Source organism: Trachurus japonicus, chromosome 13 (assembly GCF_045865225.1).
Source record: "Trachurus japonicus isolate A0001 chromosome 13, Traja_1.0".
Taxonomy (NCBI): domain Eukaryota; kingdom Metazoa; phylum Chordata; class Actinopteri; order Carangiformes; family Carangidae; genus Trachurus; species Trachurus japonicus.
Window position 1 is genome coordinate 4758362 of NC_140919.1, and position 15235 is coordinate 4773596.

A 15235-nucleotide genomic window follows, 5' to 3' on the forward strand; every position below is an offset into this window, starting at 1 on the left:
AGCCCCATGCAGCATTATTCCACAAGGTGGCAAACGTTACTGCAGCAGATCGTAATATAGCTATATTCCTCAAATAACAAAACAATCAGTCAGTATTCAATTAATAGCCTGGTCTCATATAATGGCGTTCAAGCCATATATACTAGGCCTATATATAAAAAATTAAATTAAAAACTATCTGCCGCCGCCTGGGACAAACTGAGGAGGAAATGTTCAGAAACTCTTAGTGGACTGTCTGTGAAGACTGACTGGAGTGAAGCTGACCTCATCACGCTGTGAAAATGCTCTGACTGACCTGGGAGCGAAGCGCTGCAGCGTGCGCAACGGACAGACCGAGGCACGTGAGGAAGATGAACTAATGATGAGCTTGGCCGCTAATGTGTAAAAAATAAACACAAAAAAAAAGAAAAAAGAAGATTTCATAGGCTATTTATAGGTTACAGTACAGTCTATGGCTATAACTCAATTCACTGGGCTTTTACTTTGAAGTTCAGACACTTCCAGGCTGTCATCGGCGTTAATGCGGGAGTGAAGCTGACCTCACCCTCTGCTTCAGAGAGGGACAGCCTGTCCGGAGCCCGGTTGGGACCGGAGACGGGCCGCAGAACACGTTGTGAAAATGATCTGACTGAATGGAAGAAAAGCGAAGCGCTACAGCGCAACGGAGACAGAGACCCAGCGCAGCGAGGAGAACAGTACATGAGGAAGATTAACTAATTAACGATCAGCTTGTCACTCATGTGTAAAAAATAAACACAGCTGTGAAAATGTACCCATGTGCTCAAAACACAACATTTACAAAGAAAAAAAAAGATTTTATAGGCCATTCATCTACAGTCTGTGGCTATAACGCAATTCACTGGGCTTTTATTTTGAAGTTCCGACACTTCCGGTCTGTCATCGGCGTTAATGTGTTGTTTAAGATCAAAAACAAAAAGACAATCAAAATTTTACCGTAATTTGATTTTGGTTTCCTCGTTTTTTCGTTTTAAAAACAAAAAAACAAAAAACAAAAAACCAGCCTGAATTTTGGTTTTTTGGTTTTTGGTTTGAAACGGAAAACCAAATTACCAGCTGACTTTCGTTTTCTGACAGTTCGGTTTAAAGGAAAAATCAAACTAACGAAACGTACACGGACCCGCCAGCGTCACTGAGGAGAAAAACACATTTTAAACAGATTCACTGTTCATGTTCAACTTTACAGGCTGTTTGTGAGCTGCTCACAGCTGCTCACACACAACAAGAAACACAACTGGAAACAAACATCATGTTGTACGGACGCTGAATAGAATGAATTACATGTGATTTCTTTTTCTTTGTGTTTTCACTGAATCAAATAAAACAATGTGAATCAGTTTTATATGTGATGTGCATTTCCTGCTGATGTAGAGCAGCACAAAAACCATCAGCTACTAATCCTACCAGACAATGACTTTTATATTACCATGACGCTGAGTTCATTATTAAACTGTATTCATCTCTGTCCTGTAAATAATCTGATGTGAAATAAATAAAAATTGTAATGTAAAAAAGAATCAGTAAATAAATAAATTACAGTAATAAACAAACATTTACATTTGGATTTTTTTTAGATACATTTCCTGGCAAATATTTATTTATTTATTTATTCCTCAAGTTTTGACTAAAATGTCTCTCCATAGGTGTCGACATCTTAAGGTCTTTGCACACTGAGTCCGTTGTGTTTTATTCACATGCGTTTTTATTTTGTGTTCCAAATTCCGGAGAGGGAGACAAAAATCATCACGCATTGATGCACTTTGTGGTTCTCTCACTTGTCGATTAATGAAAGAGAGAAATGAAAATATTGTGTCCATCCTGAGAGGAGCCAGTAGAGGGGATCTGCTGCTTGTAAATGAGCAGCAGGACTATCATGATCACTTCAACACTTTATTTTAGGATGTCAATGTTCCAGTTTGATAGATATTGATCATTAGCTCACACATTAAACAGAAGACGATCAATTTCCATGATCCTGAACAGCGGCTGTCACATGCACACACACACACACACACACACACACACACACACACACACACACACACACACACACAGACATCCACTCAGTGGTGATCCCCCCCCTCTCTCTCCCTCTCTCTCTTTTCACGGATTTAAATTGAACCTGTTCCGAAAACTTTAATGAAAAAGTTTCAGACTCGGTGTGTAAACATGATCGACACAACATGAGGTAGAATTTATTTTTTGACGTGCTGCAATTTTGGACGAAAAAAAACAACTCAGTGTGTAAAGGCCTTATTCTGAAATGATTCACTGCTGCCAATGCGCCTCATGGCCTCTAAAGGTGCACCCTGTAAAATAATCTCTAAAACCCTTGTGTGTACTCACATCAGACTGTAAACACTGATTCTGATTTAAAAAGCTACAGTTGGAGAAACAACTAATGCAGAGGGAGGATGAGTGTCTCTGCTGTTGTGTGCAGTTTCTCTGCTTTGCTCACACTAATTGACAATAACACATTGTCAAACTTCCCTGTTGTTCCTGTGTCTTCTACCTCTGCTGCTCGTTGCTTATTGCTGCTTCTCTGTTCTCCTGTAGTCAACCTAATCTTCTGATGTGCTGGTCTACATGATCATTAATGCATACAGGGATTAATAAAGTATCCTTTGACTTTTTGAGATGGTTTCAACTAAAAAACTGAACTAAATAAATGAGAAGGTGAATGTGAAAAGGAGAAGAAGCTCAGAAAGAGGCAGGAGAGTTACTGTACCTGGGATTGTTCTTTTAGGAGCTGAAATTCACCTTTAAAGACCTGGAAAACAGAGACCAGGTTTAGAACTCATCATCTGGATCACCATGGTGACGGCACTGGCAGCTCCTCACTGTCATTGATGCTTAATAATACAGGAAATATAGAAGTATAGAAGTGTCAGCAGACCAACTGTGTGAATATACATGTCAACATAAAGAGGTCAGAAAGTAAAGGCTCTCGTACTCATTTCATCTGACCAGTTGTAGTCCGTTACAGACAATATTCACCTGTTAGTAACAATGGAAACAGTTTCAACTAAACACTGATTCCTGATGATGATTCAAACAAATGAAGCACAACATCAGTGACTGTAGGTTTAACACATCTGACTTTACTGAACATTATCTTTGTTGTTAGTCAGTGTTGTCGTTGATGAAAATCCATGGTTCAAAGTCTCATTACTCATCCATTTAATCCACTAGCATAGCATTCATCAACACGCAGCATCACATCCACAACGCCGTGGGCTCGGCCCAGAGGCATGATGGGAGTTCCACTACTGCCATATTCAGTGGGCCACATAACACGGAGGTCACCCCGAAAGTCCCGAGCTTTTTCAGTGAATGTGACAGTTGTTGTAATAAAAACTCTTGTAATCTCTGACATGGACGCTGCTCTGCAACAGACTCTACTGTGCATCATTAATAGTAGTGAATAGTGAACTCACCTCTCTCTGCTGCTCTGCTGGCTCCTTACATCCTTTGTTGCAGCCGTGTGGCTCGCTGACAATGTCACTTCTCTCACGTCACATCCAACGTCCTGTCTGTCGTCACGGCGATATATGATACTAGTTGTCATAGTGTTTGATTGAAGATGATGGGCTGGCTCCTACCTTAACCCATAAGCTTCTCCTGTAACTACTATACTCATGTAGTGTGTAGGTTACAGTTGTTATGGTTCTTCAACAGTGGACTGACTGTGTTCCCAGTCATGTTGCTCAGACTAGAGCCAGAAACCAGTCCACTCTGAAACACAGTGAAGTGAGCCTGCAGTCCAGCCTGCTCATGTGACCTTCTACCTGAACACACCACTTTCAGATGAGTGTTCATTCATGTTCATGCCCTGACCCCTTGTGGTTGTTAGGTGGCACTGCGTTACATTGGTAATAATATGAACAGGTGAGTGTTAAATGTTCACTGTTTCAGGTCTGAGTCTCATCACATAATCCATCATTTATTATCATTTAAAAACACAAGTCTGTGATTTACTTTAAAACCAAAAGAGAGTAAGAGATTTTTGGTGTCACAATCAAGAAATGATTAAATAATTTTAAATTATGCCTCCTTGATTTTTATCATTATTTACTTTCAATCCAGAAATCTAATTCATCTGGATGTATCGGATTTGTAATTCTAAACCAAAGACTAGAAACAAGATCATGCAACCAATTGGTTTTTTGTTTCTTAACTAAATGAGAGTAACTCATTCATTCATTCATTTTCTATACCGCTTATCCTGCACTAGGGTCACGGGTGAATGACAGTAACTAATTCTCTTTTTTTTTAAATCCAGTTTTGAGTTTTGTTTTGCTACTTAATCCTTTAATTTCTCATTTGGCAGAGAGAGTAGCTAGGTACACAGACAAGTGTGAAAAAGTCCAAATAAAAGAAACTGACCAAAAAAGCAGCGTTTTCAATTTGAAACAGCAGATTTATAGATTCTTTGCTTTAGAAAAAAGAATGATTGATTATGTGATGATACCCAGACCTTCAGTAACTCATCAGCTGTGTAGCCGACCATCTTGGTAGCTTAATAAACTTAATACTAATAGATGAATCCTCAGAGTTGTGTATGAGTGCTGGTGGATGTGACTGTCTCTGACCTTTGTGTAGAGTCTGTGTGAACGCTGCCTGAATCCCTGTAGATCAGCTGTGACACATGGGAAGATGTGCTGGCTGATGAATCCAGGTGGACAGCATGTGATGTAGCAGCAGCAGCTGTGATGAGCCTCTCGTACTGATAACAGTAGCTGTCATAAAGATAGGCGGGGTCAACCCTGATTTCGTCAGAGCATGTTTTGGCAGTAAACAACACAAACCAGCTAGTCACTTGTGAGACTCTTATTTTACACTTATAAAGACAATACACCTCTGTCATGACTCTTCATGGAGGTCACAGGTCGTCAGCATCCATGAAGGAGAAGCTACTGAAGAAAAACTGCAGTCAGACCATGGTGAAGCACACTGATGTTTGTATTCAAGGTTGTTCATTCACACACACACACAACTTGTACTTCCATTGAAGCTACCAAAAGCCTGCTGGATGTTCTCCTGCAGCCTCGAGTCCTTCTCAACAAAACCGGTTGGTGATTCACTTTTAAATCCATTAACATCATGCTAGTCTCGGTTTGTAGATAAAGAGGACATGTTGTACTACAGTATTTTACTGCGGTCACGCCGGCTACGCTTCGGAAAAGCTCACTTTAAAATCGAGTGCCTGTCTACATCGTCTCGTACGGTAAAGCGTGTGAACGGCTTCATGGTGCATTCAAGGACACCCCGTAAACCCAGGAATCTATATCGACGGGATACAGTACAATGTCTACCCGCATTGGCAGATTAAAATATTAATAAAAAAAAAAATCAAATTGTTTTCTGCAAACTCCACCAGATTCTTGTTCTACCACAACTACCTCTGTGGTGATTTTCAAGATGTTTCACTGTACCATCTTTTGAAATCATACACAGCATACAGTAGCCTACAATTTCTGCCACCATTGGCAGATTAAAATATTCATTAAAAATAATAATCAAATTGTTTTCTGAGAACTCCACCAGATTCTTGTTCTAGGTGCTGCCAGCTACCTCTGTGGTGATTTTGAAGCTGCTTCACTGTAAAACTTTTTTGTTAATCTGATGCTGAAGTCATACACAGCATAGTACAGTGTCTGTCTCCATTGGCAGTGTCTTTAGCAAGGCAGTGGTCGTCTTGGAGGTGTGTTTGGGGTCGTTATCATGTTGGAATACTGCTCTGGGCCCAGTTTCTGAAGGGAGGGGATCATGCTCTGCTTCCATAGGCGTCATTTACGCTGGGGACGCTGGGGACATGTCCCCACCACTTTTTGTCATGAACAATTTTGTCCCCACCACAAAATAAACTTAACATTATCCTAATGAAGAATGACGAAAAAACGTTGATAAACTATGACAAAATAGGCAGCTGAAACAGTGTGCACGGCGCAGAGCTTCAGCCGGAGCCAATAACTCGCAACAATCTGCGATTAAAGAGTTCTCACAGCCTGGTCCTCGCAGCCGCTTGGCTGGTCGCACAGGGAGCTGCTTCTCTCTCTCCTCGCCGGTAAAACACCAACTCCACTCGTCTGTACTCGGGTTTTCCACACAGGTCTGTCTCTAGCTCTGTATGTATGGATGTGTGCGTGTGTCTCGTGTGCAGACGCAACTGACAAATATTTATAGACGGACAGCAACAACTTCATTACCGGTAATCATCATTTTATTTTGAAAATTGACCGGATTCTGTCGCCTTTTCTGTGCCCGACTTCCTGTCTGGTACGATCCGTCTATCCAGCTTGACAACGGCGCTCACGGCTCGCGTGAAAAATAGAACAGACGCCGAACTGAAGGGCGGCCTCCACGCGGGGTCGATTGTACCGGATGAGACAGCACCCGATGCTTAATGTTTGGGTGCAAAGTCAAAATCAACATCTAATCTGTCCCTTCAAAGTAAAGTTTATAACGTGTCTGTTTGGAGCAGCTGCTGACAGTGACAGTCCTCATCACTAAACCTTCCTCGCTCACGTCGTGACGACGGGACAAAGTCTTTTGGATATATATTGTATATTCTGTGTTTTTCCTCTCTATAACCATCTCGTTTCAGTTTTTGCCGGTTGGCAATCATCTGGTGTGCACCCGCTGTTTCTCTGTTTCTCACTCACTCTCAATGCGCATAGATGTTATAAAAAATAAAATGATCACCAGCTTGTCATGCCACACCTGTCACGTCTCTAAACACAACTACGGGCTTCTTCTTTTTTTTTGCTGCGGTCCGGCGGAGAATTAAAAAAAAACTGTCCCCACCACTTTTCAAAGTAAACTGACGCCCTTGTCTGCTTCAGTATGTCAGTAGGGTTAGGGGACAGGCAGACCGCCCACCCCTTCAACCTAAAATGACCGGTTGATTTGGGCTGCTGCAGGGATGTCTGGATGACCTGGAATATGGTCAAACACACACACATGAGAACATCAGATTATCAAAAGATGGTACAGTGAAACATCTTGACGAAAAAACGTTGATAAACTATGACAAAATAGGCAGCTGAAACAGTGTGCACGGCGCAGAGCTTCAGCCGGAGCCAATAACTCGCAACAATCTGCGATTAAAGAGTTCTCACAGCCTGGTCCTCGCAGGCGCTTGGCTGGTCACACAGGGAGCAGCTTCTCTCTCCTCGCCGGTAAAACATCAACTCCACTCGTCTGTACTCGGGTTTTCCACACACACAGGTCTGTCTCTAGCTCTGTATGTATGGATGTGTGTGTGTGGCGGCACGGTGGCACAGTGGTTAGCGCTGTTGCCTCACAGCAAGAAGGTCCTGGGTTCGAATCCCGGGCCGCCCAGGACCTTTCTGTGTGGAGTTTGCATGTTCTCCCCGTGTCTGCGTGGGTTTCCTCCGGGTGCTCCGGTTTCCCCCACCACTAAAAACATGTCGGCTAGGTTAATCCTCCAGTCAGTGCTCATAATCTGGAGTTGGTCCCCGGGCGCTGCACCGCTGCTGCCCACTGCTCCTCAGGGATGGGTTAAATGCAGAGAAAGAATTTCACTGTACTAGCTGTATATGTGACTAATAAAGTACCTTTACCTTTACCTTTACCTTTGAAAATCACCACAGAGGTAGCTGGGGTCATGTAGAATAAGAATCTGTTGAAGTTCTTAGAAAACAATTTGATTCTTATTTTTAATGAATATTCTAATCTGCCAATGGAGGCAGACATTGTACTGTATGCTGTGTATGACTTCAGCATCAGATTATCAAAAGATGGTACAGTGAAACAATTTGAAAATCACCACAGAGGTAGTTGTGGTCATGTAGAACAAGAATCCGTTGGAGTTTGCAGAAAAAATTTTGATTATTTTTTTAAATTAATATTTTAATCTGCCAATGGGAGCAGACATTAATGTGGATGAATCTCCGTTACCACTTGTTAATGGTCCATTTTAGATAAATCTATGGTTTTGTCTCTATGGTTATTTTGTTATTATTAGTGGTGGTGGAAATGCTGGGCGAGCCGACCAGCTTTCTTTACTTTCGGTTTCGTGGCGATTCATGAGAATAACGCCGCCGAATCTCCGTTTATGGTGGGAACTACGACGTCTGACTTTAATTCTTGATGAATGAAAACATGAGTCTGTCTTGCGCCGGTCAAAGAATTTCACGGTGCGGAGGCTCATAAATGTAGTGTGCAAACACTTCGCTTTTCCAAAACTCCTCGTTGTCCCTTTAACATGATAGAAGGACAGAAAACACATACATGATCGCCGGTGAAATGAAATACAAACCGAAACCAAGCAGTCTCATTCCTTAAACAATCATGTCGGAAGAGACACCCTGTTATCGTGGAGAAGATTTTCATCTGTTTCAGAAGGGTCAAACTATTGCCATGAATCAAGCAAATAAAACATCTAAGGAGATTACTGAGACTACTAAAAATGGGTTAAGAACTGTCAAATGCATTATTAAAAACCTGAAGGAGAGTGGAGAACCATCATCTTAAAGGAAGAAATGTGGTCCGGTGTGACCACAGAGTCCAGAACCCCACTGAGAATCTTTGAAAAAATGAATGCAACTCTGGACAGACGGCGTCTGACCGTCCTGACAGCGAGCGACGTCGCTCCGTCACTCCGTCGCTCCGTCCGGCGATGACGCAGAGCCCTTAAAAAATCGCTCGCCCTGTCTCTATCTGGACGACATTTCGTGGCAGCCTCCCGCCCCTAAACACTTCTTATTGGTTGAAATGAACACGCTGCTTTCTGTTGACAAGCAAGTTATCAGAGATAAGAGAATATGAGAGAAACAAAATAAAAAAAACACTCCAAGATGTGAAAAACAGCAATAGCGCCACAAGTTTGTTTACGTCCCTCAATAATTTGATTGGTTTGGATTCTGAACCAATAGAATATACCCGCTGCATATCAGGACCCCTTCGTGCGAGATTTCGTCGCCGTTTCGCTCGCTCACTGCATGTCAGGACGGGGTTTAAAGGTGGTCTATCAAAATATTAGTGTGTGACTTTATTTTGGTCGGGCAGTGTAAATAAACTTGTTAGTTCTACTTAAGAGTAACAATAGTAATTGGTCTGAAAGCTTTGATATATCTCTGGGCTCTTAGGGCATTGGTTAGAGTCCAATAGTCTTCAATATTTTATTACTACTAGTTAGGGGTGTCACGATTTCGATTTTTTATCGAAATCGATCAAATTACGTCATAGTCTAGAGCATCGAAGTCAAAGAGAGGATAGACGCCCCCCCGCCCCCCGGAAAGCTACAACTGCCTGTTGTCCCCATTGCACCGGCGTCTTTTGTCTTTCAGTCACTGGTCCAAGCTCTCCTTTACTTTTTCTCTCGAGACAACACTCATTCTCTCTCTCTCTCTCTCTCTCTCTCTCTCTCTCTCTCTCTCTCTCTCTCTCTCTCTCTCTCGGCCCCTGGATCATGATTTTGGGGGCATTCTTGGTAAAATTGTTACCTTTATATTGTAAATAAATTATTTAAATGTGACCATAGTGCCTAATGTGATACATTATGTAAATTGCATCACTTATATGTAGCCCATCTTTTGAAATAAGATTTACTGTACAAAATTTGATGAATAAAACCAATGATCGTAGACTAGACTAGTCTGAAAATAGCATAGGCCTCTGTGCTGTAAGAAAAAGAAAAAAAATCGAGAATCGAATCGTGACCCTAAAATCGAAAATCAAATTGAATCGAGGATTTGGAGAATCGTGACACCCCTACTACTAGTACTAGTAGTCATTTTCTATGAAGGTGTACTTTGATTGTGGTAACTGGAGGATTCTGTTTGATCAGCGTGACTTTATGGATTACTGATTGATGAATGGGTGCAGTTGGCTGCAGGAGAAGCTGTTGGTGTCCACTGAGAAGATAATTGGGGTTCATACGGACACCAGTTACATGAGTGACAGTATGAAGACACTGTTGTTCATAATGTGTGTGTTATTGTTTCTGCAGGTGATCAGCACCTGTTGATGATTAAAGCAGATGATCCTCCTGAATTGACCACTAATCTGGATCAGGAGAACCCAGAGAGTCTACATATTAAAGAAGAAAAGGAGGAACTATTGACCACTCCAGAGTTCTCCCTCACTTCTGTTCACGTGAGGAGTGACGAAGAGGAGGAGAAACCTCTGTCCCTACAACCTCATCACAGACAAACTGAGGCAGAGCTTCCATCCAGCAGCTCAGCTGAACAGATAGAGGTCGAGGTAGAGATAGAGGCTGATGGAGACGACTGTGGAGGATCTGAGCCAGACAGGGACTCAGATCAGCCTGAAGATCTTCAGCCAGATACAGATGATGAGGTCTCAGTGTCGTCTGCTGAGACTGACAGTGATGATGACTGGAGAGAAACCAGAGCACCGGAGTCAGGTTTGAACAGTGAAGCTGTTCATTTAAGTGATGAAGAATGTGACACTGGTAAGAAGTCTCCATGCTGCGCAGAGAGTGGGAAAACATTTAAACATAATGGGGATTTTAAAGACCACACAAGTGTCCATACAGGAGAGAAACCATTTGACTGTGCTACCTGTGGTAAACATTTCAGATATAAAGGTAGTCTTAAAAGACACATGGAAGTTCATACAGGAGAGAAACCATTTGACTGTGCTACCTGCGGTAAACATTTCAGATATAAAGGTAGTCTTAAAAGACACATGGAAGTCCATACAGGAGAGAAACCATTTGACTGTGTTACCTGTGGTAAACACTTCAGTCGAAGAGAGACTCTTCAACGCCATGTGAGAGTCCATACAGGAGAGAAACCATTTCACTGTGCTGCCTGTGGTAAAACATTTGGGCAAAGAAAGATTCTTGAAGACCACATGAGAATCCATACAGGGGAGAAACCATTTGACTGTGCTACCTGCGGCAAACAATTCAGATTTAAAGGTAATCTTAAAAACCACATGGAAGTCCATACAGGAGAGAAACAATTTGACTGTTCTACCTGCGGTAAACACTTCAGATATAAAGGTAATCTTAAAAACCACATGAGATTCCATACAGGAGAGAAACCATTTGACTGCGCTACCTGTGGTAAACAATTTGGATATAAAAGTAATCTTAAAAAACACATGATAATCCATACAGGGGAAAAAAACATTTGACTGTGCTACCTATGGTAAAAAGAATTACTAAAAATGGGTTGTAATGAACATATGAAAGTCCATGCGTCCAGTGGTTAAAAAAAAAAAAAGATGTTAAGGGAATTTTTTTAAGCACTTGAGAATCCACACACAGGATAAACCATTTAGTTGTACTATTTTTGGAGAAAGATTTACCCAGCAGATAAATATTTTCTTTCACTCAAAAAGTCCATTCAACAGTGAAGCCATTTGATTGCAGTTTTTGTGGGAAGTTGTTGTCTTGAGAGGCACATGGAAGTCCATACAGAAGTGAGTGTGGAGTACATTTAAGGCAGTAGGCAGTCTCAAAAGACACCTTAAATAATTTAGTTGCAATTTTTGTGATGAGACATTTTGTCAACAGGAAGATATTTGGTTTGGTTTTGTTTTTATTATGACATGTTCAATAAAGAATCAAATTTAAAAAAAAAAATCAAAATCAAATCTTTTCGTAAACCCACAATAATCCAGGAAGGAGAGTCAATGTACCGTTGGAAGTTTTTGTGGCTATCAATTCTCAGATATTTGGGGCATCAGTTGCTGAGGCAGTAGAGGTAGATAGTGCCAATGATCAGAGGGTTGGAGGTTTGAATCCCACTCTCTCCCATTTGCTGTCGTAGTATCCTTGGGCAAGACACCTTGCCCACCTTGCCCCGTGTGAGAGTGTGTGGATGTTTGGTGGTAGTCAGAGCTGCAATTTGGCACAAAATGGCAGCCACGGTTCTGTCAGTCTGCCCCGGGGCAGCTGTGGCTACAGACGTAGCTTACTACCACCGGTGTGAATGTGGTATGAAGGAATAATGGTAAGGTAAGGTGTCTTGCCCAAGGACACTGTGACAGAGACTGGAAGAGAGCGGGATTCAAACCGCCAACCCTCTGAATATTGGATGACCAGCTCTACCTCCTGAGCCACTGCCGCCCCCACATCACTCACACGAGCAAAGGGAAAGCAGTCAGGTCTGAGGTGAAGCGCCCTCCAAGGCCAAACAGCAGTGATTCTAGGGGACGGTGCAGCCACCACAGCCCTGCTGTAAACCAATGTAACAGGGCTGTGTTGTATAGGCACAGGGAAGACCAGGAGACTCTATGTATGTACATGTGTTTTCACATCCTGTAGTGAATAAATCCAGGAAAATAATCACATCTGAGTCATCTTTGTTTCTGAGCTGCACTTATCACACTTGCTATAACAATAGACAGATTTTGGCCTTGGTGGTGGAACAGTTGGTGAAGCTGCTGCCTTTCCTGTTACTCATTGATTCTTTATTGCTGGTTTATTGCACTGTTTTTAAGGTTAAGATTACTTTATTTGTTCCACAGTTGTGGTCAACACAACACTGATGATTTCTGTGCTCACATTGGCCCTCATTTATGAAACTTGCGTACACCAAAAAAATGGGTGTACACCAAATTCACCGCAAGGATCGGCATTTATTAATCTGAGCGTGAGCGTACGGTACGCACAAATCTCACGCCAGCTCTGACCAGGTGTACGCACATTTGGAACCAGCGTAGAACATGCAGGAAGGAGTGCTGCTGTGTCAGAATGATTATTAAACCATAGTCTAATAACGCAGCCATGTGGACCACATGTTGTTGTTGTTGTTTATATTGATAAAAAGTTAAAAAGTAGCCAAAAAAGAGAAACGCTACAACCAAGTCCGTGTTGAAAATTTAACTCGACTTTTATTTTGAGCAACTGAGATGAATTAAAAACCACGACGTGACAGATGCTCGTTAATCAGCTGTGTGAACAGAAACAGTCAATGACAGACAGACCTGTTATTGTAGATCACACACACAAACTTCCAACATCTCCTGCACCAGAGCATGACCGGACGGCTCCTCAGTCTCTCTCTCTGCCGGACACCGGAGGGGGGGGAAGGGGGGGAGGGGGGGGGGGGGGGGGAGGGGCTCCGCTACCTGTCCAGGTGCAGCTGATCTCCGCGGCGGAGTGTTTTTTTTTTTTCCCCCGTCACCGGGACCTGTCAGCGGGACATCGGGCCGGTGTTTCACATCCCTCCATCAGCCGAACCATGCCAGTGGTGCTGATGGTCATAAAGTCGTGTTCGCAGCAGTAATATAATATGATTTCTCCTCAGTCACTTGTGTTTAGTAAACTGCAGGAGCATTTCATGAGGTCGCTGGGTTTCCTGACGTGGTCGGTGACACGTGCGTCTGCAGCCTCCATCCACCGGGATGACGCTTAATCACAAAAACTATCAATCTATCAATGTCCAGATATTTAATGTTGCCGCCCTCTCCCTGTTCAACGCGGTAACGTCAGTAAAGTCTCTTCTTGGCCGTCTTCCGTGTCTCCATGTCGTAAAAGGGGCAGGGCGACGCCTCTAAAGCAGGAATATATCGGGGCGTGACATTTAAATTACGCTCGTTTTCAGCCGCCGGATTTATCACCACCACGCCGGTTCTACGCCGAAATCAGCAGCGTACACACTTTTAGTAAATCACACGTGACACTTGGCGTACACTGATATTTACACCAGAATCTACACCAGATCCTGCGCAAGTTTGATAAATGAGGGCCATTGACTCATCTTCTTAAGTTAGTTGTAATAGTAGTAATTCCTCCTTACCTTTCTGAGGTTCTTCTATGAGAACTCAGATCTTACTCTGTGGTTTATGTCTTCAGTTCATCTCTTGCTGTGTTGTAAATGGAGTTTCCATTGGTTGCAAATTCTCCTCACCGTTTGAGTGCACACATCTCCGTGGTGACCAGAGCACGTTCAGGAGGTCATCATCTCTCTGAAACCTTGGAGATCAGCCAGACTTGGTTATTTAACTTTAGTGGTTTCCTTCTGATGTGTCTACTTGTAATACTTCCCCTGCTGTATGATGTGACATCACAGCACTACTATAGCCGTTAGACTACCTAAAACTTGATATGATTATAATCATCATCTGATTCAATCAGAATTATCCATTGAGTGTTTTATGTTTATCACATAAGTTCCATAGTATTTGGTTCACTTAACTTGGGTACATGTCAGTTTTTGCTTTTGTAGCTTACTTCCCTCATGTTTTTATGTCTGTAACATGGTGTGTGTCATAAAAGTTGTTTATTCACTTGGGCCTTTATTTCATGGAGCAAAGTGCAGTGGAGCATTTTAATTAATCCAGATAGGGCAACAGTATCACATTCAAAAGGTGAGTCACAGTACAAAGTTTAACACCAACAGTTGTGTCGCAGTTTATTTTCTCACTTAAGGTAACCTGAAGAGAGTGGTTCTTTGTGTGCAGCTCCACTTCCTGATGACTGGAGGCAGCTTTTACCGCCTGAATGGAGGAGGTGGAGATGAGCCGCTGCTCTCCTGCTGTCTGACAGCCGCTGGAGAACAGCTGGGACTTTGTCTGTGGTGAGTGGTCTGTCATTAGATTTACACTACAGGACTGATGTGGACTCAGTGTGGCGGGCTGAGGGGCTCACAGGGTTTTTAAGGCTCTACATCAATGGTTGCCAAACCCTAGATCGCGATCGACCATCTTGAAGACTGTCCCTGTCGCGCTCGAAAATACTGGAAAGATAAGCGTAAAACACATTATGCCTGATTGCTTTTTCGATCCAGCTTTTGTTTTGTTTTTCAGTGTAGCAGCCAGGTGGGTGCTGCATTAAAGTAGCCTGACCAATCAGATAAGAGAAGCCGCACAGAGTCGATCATGCTGCACAGAGAGTGGTTGTTTCACTGAGGGTTCTCGTCACAGGTTGCTCTGAACAAAGTGGGACCGCCAGTTATCGACTGGGCACATTAACGTCTGTGTGGGAAAGCGTAATCTGCACGGTAGTAAAAAAGTGAGCCTTGTCTCTGTCTTTTTATGGTTTAGTAATTCTTTCATTGGTGCAGTAGCAGCGTTCAGTTACCACGAGTGACTTGTTGTGATCATAGATGGCATGGCATATATTTTTTATGTAAGTCCCTTCGAAATATAAAGAGTCCCATGACCAGCCAAACTCCTTAAAAAAAGCGTGATTTATAGTTCATAATATGGTACTTTTGGCATATGGCACCAGGGCTGTTGCTAGGAATCCTGGGCCCCCTGAAAGTATACTGAA